Raw genomic sequence first — 8,625 nt, forward strand, 5'->3', positions numbered from 1 at the left:
TGGAGTGGCTGGGGACTTTAGACCCAGAGAGGGAGAGGGGCTGTGTGCTGATGACCAGCAGGCTTGCAGGATATACTCTTTGGTTGGTTGATGATGCATGGAGGGGATTGTAACCATGGCAATGAAACCATATACGATAGGTTGAATGTAAAGTTAATGTTCTCCCATGTAAATTATCACATAATTCACAATAAAACCATAAAAAAAAATTATCATGGGATACCAGAAGAACAAACACATCTGTGTTGGAAATGTACAACCAGAATGCTCCTCAGAAGCCAGGGTGATGAGACATTGTCTCTCATATTTCAGGCATGTTATCAGGAATAACTCCAATAAAATGGAGAGACAGTGGCAACAGAAATGGTGTCAAAGTTAACAATTGTGAGGATAGTACAGGGCCAGGCAGTGTTTTGTTCTGTTGTGTATAGGGTTGCTGTGAGTTCAAACCCACTTGACAGCACCTAACAATAACAACAAAATTGCAAACCAAGACTGAAGGGCCCTATAAAAGATCAAACGTGTTTCCTCAGTGCACTAGGTTGATATGGATGTGCAATTCAGACATTGGCTATCAAGAAATGGGGGCCTATAAAGGCATGAAGTGGCTGGCTTACAATCGTTTATTAGTGTGATTAGTTTCAGAATGATGGGGGTAAGGTAGAATCCCCACTAAATAGCTTTCCTCTTTTCCAGATGGGTTTGGTGAAAGGGGATGAGGGATGATGGTGATAAGATTTTATGACTCATTTGGGAGTTATTTCTAGCCGAATTCATTGCAACTGACACAACTGTAATTGTAGAAGAAGAAGTGTAAGAAGATGTGTAATTAAAAGTGGGGAGTAGTTAATCTTTTATTTCAAGAACAGATGATCCCAGAACCATCAAGAAGAAGAACATGAATGGAGCATGATAATCTTACCCAGAAAAGCAAAGACGGTGACAGAACCAATGGCATGGAGAGTTAGAGCAGCTGTGGACTTTCCACCCACAGACTGAGAAGACTGTGTGCCCATGGACAGGAGGCTGGCTTGCGAAATGTGTCCTTTGGACATTTAAATGAATATGTATTTTTTGTTTTGTATGTGAACACCAAATGTTTTTGCTTTGTTCATTTGTGAAAAATAAGATGTAAAAGGGATGCCACAAGGAAGAAGCAGGATAACTGTTGTTACTGGGAGGGGAGTGTAATCATTGAGATGAAACAAAACATATAATTGGTTGAAAATAATGCTGATGATCTTGTCTGTTAACCTTTAATCAGTTCCCAACAAAAAGTTTTAAAAGACTGAATGGTCAGCCACTTAGGTGTTCTCTGAGTCATGGTGTGGCATTGTAGGATAAACACTCGGCTACTAACTTCAAGGTCAGCAGTTGAAACCCACCAACCACTCCTCCAAAAACCCATATTGGGTCGATATGAGTTAGAACCAATTTAAGGGAGCTCTGGCAGCGTAGTGGTTAGGAATCGGGCTGCGAACTGCAAGGTCAGCAGTTTGAAACTACCAGCTGTTCTGCAGGAGAAAGATGAGACTTTCTGCTCCCATAAAGATTTATAGCCTCGGAAACCCTGTACAGAGTCGCTATGAGTCGGAACCAACTCCACGGCACATAACCACCACCACAACAACAATAGCACGGACTTTAGATCTAGAATGGAAGAGGAACTGGATGCTTTTATATACAGGCATACCTAGCTTTATTGCGTATCACTTTACTATGCTTCAAAGACATTGTGTTTTTTTGACAAGTTGAAAATATGTGGCAACCCTATGTCCAGCAAATCTATGGCCACCCTTTTTTCCAACAACATGTTCTCACTTCATATCTCAGTGTCACCTTTTGGTAATTCTCACATTTCAAACATTTCATATTGCTAAGAAGCCCTGGGGGCTGTTTAGGATAAGCGCTGGACTACTAATTACAAGGTCAACAATTCAAACCCACCAGCCAGCCACTCGTAGGGAGAAAGATGAGGCTTTCTGCTTCCATAAAGATGTACAGACTCAGAAACTCTATGCAGGGTCATTATGAGTCAGACTAGACTCTCTGGCAGTCTTATGGCACACTTAATAGAATACTAGCTATTTGAACTGCAAGGTTGGAGGTTCAAGCTCACCAGCTGCTCCTCGGAAAGCCCTATATAGGGTCGCTATGGGTTGGAACCAACTCAGCGGCACTTCACAACAACAAAATATAGTGTAAATAAGTGTGTATATTCATTGGGGAACCAAAAATTTCATGTAATTCACCTCATTACAATATTCTATATTCTTTTTTGTTGTTGTTGCAGCCTGAAATAAAACCATCAATATCTCTGAAGTCTGCCTGATACTGTTTTTAACACTTTAAAAAATAAATTAAAATCTCATTGTTTTTTCAATCTAGTGAATTAAAATGATAGTTTGTATGTTAAGTAGACCTGATAGCACTAAGATTAAACCTTGGTTACTAACTGAAAGGTTGGCAGTTCAAACCTACTCAGTGGCTCTAAGGGACAAAAATCTGGTGATCTACTACCAAAAGGATTACAGCCAAGAAAACTGTATGAGACAATTCGATAAATCTACTCTGTTTTATAGGCTCACTATGAGACGGAATTAACTTGACAGAAGCCAGTAATAACAAGAATTTGTTTATTACTGTGAGATTGAGGAATAATTAGAAGAACAAGCAAAGGCTTTGAGTTATACAGAACTAGATCCCTTAGTAGCAAGGTGACCTTAAGCAATTTTTTAAGCTTGTTAAGCATCCATTTTCTCATCTGTACAATGGTAATCATAAAACCTGCTTTGCAGGATAACTAGGATAGTATGGACTAATTTATATGTGGTGGATATCACATAAGGAGCCTTGGGGATGCAGTGGTTAAGCACTCATCTACTAAGCAGACAAGTCAGTAGTTAGAACCCACCAGCCACTCCACTGGAAAAAGATGCTGAGATCTGTTTTAAGCTTACAGCCTTGGAAGCCCTATGGGGCAGTTCTACTTTGTTCTGTATGGTTTCTGTGAGTCAGAATCAATTCACGAGCAATTGATTCCAGTTGCTTATGGTAGATTTAAACATATAAGCATGTAACATAGTTGTTAAGGGCCATCATTAGTTCAGAAACCTGAATAAGGTTTCCGAAGAGTGTCTGGTAGGCTTGACCCACCAACCTTGGGGTGACTAGTCCAGTTCTCATCTTACAGTGCTACACTAGAACTCCTAGAACATGTCATTGTTCTTAAATGCCATAGAGTCGGTTCTGACTCATAACAACCTTGTATAGGGTTCCAAGGCTTTAAATCTTCATGGGAGCAAAAAGCCTCATCCTTCTCCCACAGAGTGACTGCTTGGGCTCAAACTTGTGCTTCACAGTCCAGTGCTTATCCTATGGAGCCACTGTCCTCCTTCAACATATTAGCTAATAAAATTACAATATTGAAGAAATGATCCAAGCACAGGTTTGAAGCTGGATTAAAGGTTTTTTAAAGTCTTTCCAAGAGCAAAAATTCTATGACACTATTGATATGACTCCATGGCATAATTAAAACAAAACAACAACAACAAAAAAAAACCCTGATACTTTATCCTAACAACATTTGATACATTAACACAAACTTCACGTTTCAGCTTTCCCAGGGATTTTAGTGAGATTTTCAGCATAAACTCCCTCCACAGGTTCATTTTATTTCTGATGATGCTGTGGTTGTTTTGAAAAACAAAAGTCTGGTTGCATGGGATTCGCACTTATTACTTCTAAATAAGAGCATGCTTTCATTAACTGAAATTAGATCCCATTCCCTGCTTTGGCACACTCTGGGCTGTCTCCTCCAGAGAGCAAGGGGCCTGTTAGATGGCGCACAGTTGGAAATGGGTGGTATTGAGTGGCTGCCAAGGCTGGCAGACCTTTATGATGGCATCTGGTGACCTTTTGCCATGCCCCCTGAGTTGTCCGTTTGAGATTTTATGTTCTCAGCAGGGGTGCAATCCAAATCAAATGTGAGATCTGGTGAGTCTGTGATGCATGGGAGGTAGGGCCAATGGGAGACCTCTACATTGCTTTGGGCAGAGGAAGCTACTAGATGACTTTGCACTGTTTCTCTAACTCTGAGACTCTGAGCCTTAAAAGAGGGTGGTATTAAAAGGCTGGTTTACAGGAAGAGCCCAGTGTGCGAGAAGGGACCATTGGACAGTTTTATCCACATTTATTTAGCATCCAACAACACGGTGTTGTTGTTGTTAAGTACCGTGGAGTTGGTTCCAACTCAACTCATAACGACCCTGTACAGGGTTTCCGAGGCTGTAAATCTTTACGGGAGCAGAAAGCCTCATTTCTCCCAAGGAACAGCTGGTAGTTTCGAACTGCTGTCCCTGAGGTTCGCAGCCAGATTCGTAACCACTACGCTACCAGAGCTCCTTAACAGCATGGTGATCCTCACTAATTGCTCTAGTTCCTGGAAGACACTAAACTCTTGACAGTATCTCTGGGTGCAGTAGCTGAGGTCAGAAGTACATTTTTGACTCCTAACTGTGTCTTTCGTCCAACATAGTATTTTCTTCCTTTTGAAATATCAGATTTCTATTCTCAGTAATGTAGGTAGATAGCACATAAGCATACAAGAACGAACTGTGAGTTTGTGAACAACTTATCAACCAATGTGTGCTAAGGAATTGTTTGTGCTAAAGACAGACACATGCCGTTTCTCAGCTGGGGAATCATTTTCATGATAATTTTTAAAGTGTTATGTATTTTTTTTTTTTTTAGCAGCTTTTACTTTGAACAGATTTAACAGGTTATTTTTGGTTGTACATCTACTGGGGCTGTTTTAACAGACAGGCAGATATATTTCTCAGGCAATTCTGTCTTGAGACTGCCCACAAAGGGATTTATGTATGTATGTGTAGTAAATATATATATGTAGCATAACATTTGTCACCTCAACATGCTTCACATGTATAATTCAGTGACATTAATTGTGTTCATCACATTGTACAACTATCACAATTATCTATCTACACAAAAAGACTTTGAAAGTGATTAAAGGAGTAACTGGCTGGTGCAATTGGTAAAATGCTCACCTTCTAACCAAAAGGTTAGAGGTTTGAGTCCATCAGAGGCACATGGGGAAAGAATGTGGTGATCTACTTCCAAAATAATGACACAGGAAACTCTATGGAGCACAGTTCTACTCTGACACATGGGCTAACCACAAACCAGAATTAACTCAACAATCATTGCTTAATTTTAATTATAATATATAATGTAGTGGTTATGAGTCAGACTGCGATCTTCAAAGGCAGTAGTTCGAAGCTACCAGCTGCTCTGTGGGCGAAAGATGAGGCTTTCTGCTCCCATAAAGATTTACAGCCTCGGAAACCCTGTACAGGGTCGCTATGAGTCGGAAATGATTCCACATGTCACCAAGAAACCAACCATATATATAACACAATGTTTGCCATTTCCACTTTTTTTCCTCCATTATACAATTTAGTACTGTAAATTACATTTATCACCATCAGAAAGCTGTTTTGTTTCATTTTTTAACAGTAAAGATAATATCACCCCCTTGGTTTCCTCTAGAAAAAGTTACCTGTCTGCTCCATGACCATTTTTGCCTTCAAATCTTGAGTTTTCTGCTTCAGTTGCCTTCTCTTTTACTTTCTGCTCTCCATATAATGCCAAATTTCAAGGATCCTTCCCCAACTCTATGTGTAGTAGAATGAGCAATTAGGATCTGAGTTTCTGCAATCAAGGTGGACTTGAGTTTCAATCTTGGCTTCATTACTAAAATGCTTGGAAAATCACATAACCTCTCTGAGCCTTAGTTTCCTCATCCTAAAGTGACAATAATATGAGCCTCTGCCTATCATTGATCTGAGATGTAAACATAATATATGTAAATGCCTTATAGTGTGACTGTCATGAAGTTAAAGGCTGAATAAATAGTCATTTTTGTAAACCTCACAATTTCTCTTTCATATGAACTGCAAACATGACTCTCTGTGATCCCCATTAGGCATTTATTTATGTGCTAATTTTTATGAGCTCTAGTAGCATAGTGGATTACAAACTGAACTGCTAACCACAAAGTAAGCAGTTGGAATCTACCAGCCACTCCACTGGAGAAAGAGGACGCATTCTGCTCCCCTAGAGATTTACAACCTTGGAAACCCTAGAGAGGGTGACTAGGAGTTGGAACTGACTCCATGCCACATAGCCATCACAACGGGTATACATATATTTATTGATATTTGTATAAATTTTATATCAATTTCTAGCACCTTATAGAATGATGTACACATAAAAGTATGCATGCCATAAGTGTACAGTCACTGCATTTTCACGGATATGATACATCCATGCAACAAACACAGCAAGAAAGAGAAGAGCACCAGTACCTCCAGAAGCACTTTACTGTCTGACTCTGTCCCACCAAAGGTAACCATTAACTTGACTTCTATAAACAAGTTTATGTCAGAAAATTATAACTTTATTATTTGTGCTATCTCAGCCAGCCAAATGACAGGAAGCATATACTTTAACTCATTTCTTTTTGCAGAAAAGATTTGTTAAGTGTATACTCTCATTCTAAGATTTTCTTCTTCTTCTATTGTCATTGACTACTCTTACCCAACAAAGCCCCCATCCTACATAAGGGACACAATTTGCTTTCTTGGCATATCCACTAGGGATACTGAGCACTCAGAAAGGAGAGCATGCACCTCCTCATTTTGATGTCACAAAGATTTGTGCTCTTGAACATGCTACTTAGTTGTGCTCAGCCAAGCCCTCTTTTTTGCAAAGTCAGTTCTCTCTTTGATTCTTCACAGGAGCTATTTCAGATTATCTACCTTTAATTCTCCTATATGTCTGCCTGTTTGTTAGACTGTGGTGGCTTGCATGTTGCTGTGATGCTAGAAGCTATGTGACCAGTGCTTCAAATACCCGTAGTATACGGAAGGAATACCCAGAGTCATTGTATCAAAACCAACTGGTCAGTGCGTCAACCTTTTCAAGAGGTAGCATATAATCAAGAACCAAAGGTGTTGAAGGAAGAAGTTCAAACTGCACTGAAGGCATTTATGAAACACAAAACTCCAGAAATTGAAATCTTTCAACAAACAGATGCCTCACTGGAAGCATTCACGAGTATAAGCCAAGAAATTTGGAGATAACTGACCAACTGATTGGAAGAGATTCATATTTGTGTTCCTTCCAAAAAAGATGAGCCTAAGAATAGAGAAATTATTGAACAACACCATGAATATCACATGCAAGTAAAAAGTTACTGAAGATCATTTGAAAATGGTTACAGTATCACTTCTATAAGGAACTACCTGAAATTCAAGCTGAATTCAGAAAAGATGTGAAATGAGAATTATAATTGCTTATATCCGATGGACCTTGGCTGAACGCAGAGACTATAAGAAATGTTTACTTGTGTTTCATCGACTATGTAAAGGAGTTCAACTGTGCGAACAATAACAAACCATGGATAGCATTGGGAAGAATGGAAATTACAGAACCTGTAAACAGACCAAGAGGCAGTCATTTGAACAGAACAAGAGAACACTGCATGGTTTAAAATCAAGAACAATGTTCATGGTTGTATCCTTTTACCATACTTATTCAGTCTGTATGCTGATCAAATAATTAAAGAAGCTAGACTATATTTAAAAGAATATGGCATCAGGATTGGGGAAAAGCTCATTAACAACTTTCAATATACAAATTACACAATTCTGTTGCTGAAAGTGAAGTGGATTTGTAACTCTTGCTGCTGAAGATCAAAGAATACTGCCTTCAGTATGGATTACAATTCAATGTAAAGAAAACAAAAATCCTCAGAACTGAACCAGAAAATAACATAAACAGAGAAAAGATTGAAGTTGTAAAGGATTTGATTTACTTGGATTCACAGTCAATGCTCATGGAAGCAGCAGTCAAGAAATCTACCTGTTGCATTGGGTAAATCTGCTACAAATGACCTTTTGAAAGTGTTAAATAGAAACACTATCACTTTGAGAACTAAGATGTGCTTGACCTGAGTCATGGAATTTTCAGTCTCCTCATATGCATTTGAAAGGTGGACAATGTATAAGGAAGACCAACCCTAGGATCCTATCCTGAGGTTTCATTTCTGCATCTGCTCTCTCAATGACATCCCATCTCCATTTGTTCATCGTATTTCATATCTCATAGCCTCTCCTTTTCTCCAGTTTAGCTGGCTCTTCACCAATGGCATTAAAATGCATTAAAGACACTCATATCGTCAAACATAATAATTATGCCTGTCTGAAAGTCCTCATTCCATCCCAGTCAGCTCATTACTCTCCCCTCTTGAAACTTCACTTATCACTTTATATTTCCTTCTCAGTTTCTTGTCCCCAATTCTGATCATTCTAGCTCTACCTCCATTGAAAGTCCCCTTACCAAGATTTTTAACAACTTTCTTATGATTAAATCCAATGGACACTTTTCAGGAACATATCACTTTGTTGACCATACCTTCTCTCTGAAAATGTATACTTTACTTTGATGCCAAGACCCATTCTCCTGATTTTTCTTCTACTTATCTGGAATTTTCAATCTTCTTTTAGGACTTATCTTTCTATTGTAACTATAGAAGTTCTTTTG

The 8,625-nt window shown here is 38.9% G+C and overlaps 1 protein-coding gene across 1 annotated transcript in view; it reads left to right on the top strand.

Moving 5' to 3' along the window:
* The window catches only part of LOC102840577 (chromosome unknown open reading frame, human C1orf87), a 157,106-nt gene that overhangs the window by 19,077 nt on the left and 129,404 nt on the right, over nt 1-8,625 (top strand). The window lies entirely within an intron of this gene.

This window comes from Chrysochloris asiatica, unplaced genomic scaffold (genome assembly GCF_000296735.1).
Source record: "Chrysochloris asiatica unplaced genomic scaffold, ChrAsi1.0 scaffold00048, whole genome shotgun sequence".
Classification (NCBI taxonomy): Eukaryota; Metazoa; Chordata; class Mammalia; order Afrosoricida; family Chrysochloridae; genus Chrysochloris; species Chrysochloris asiatica.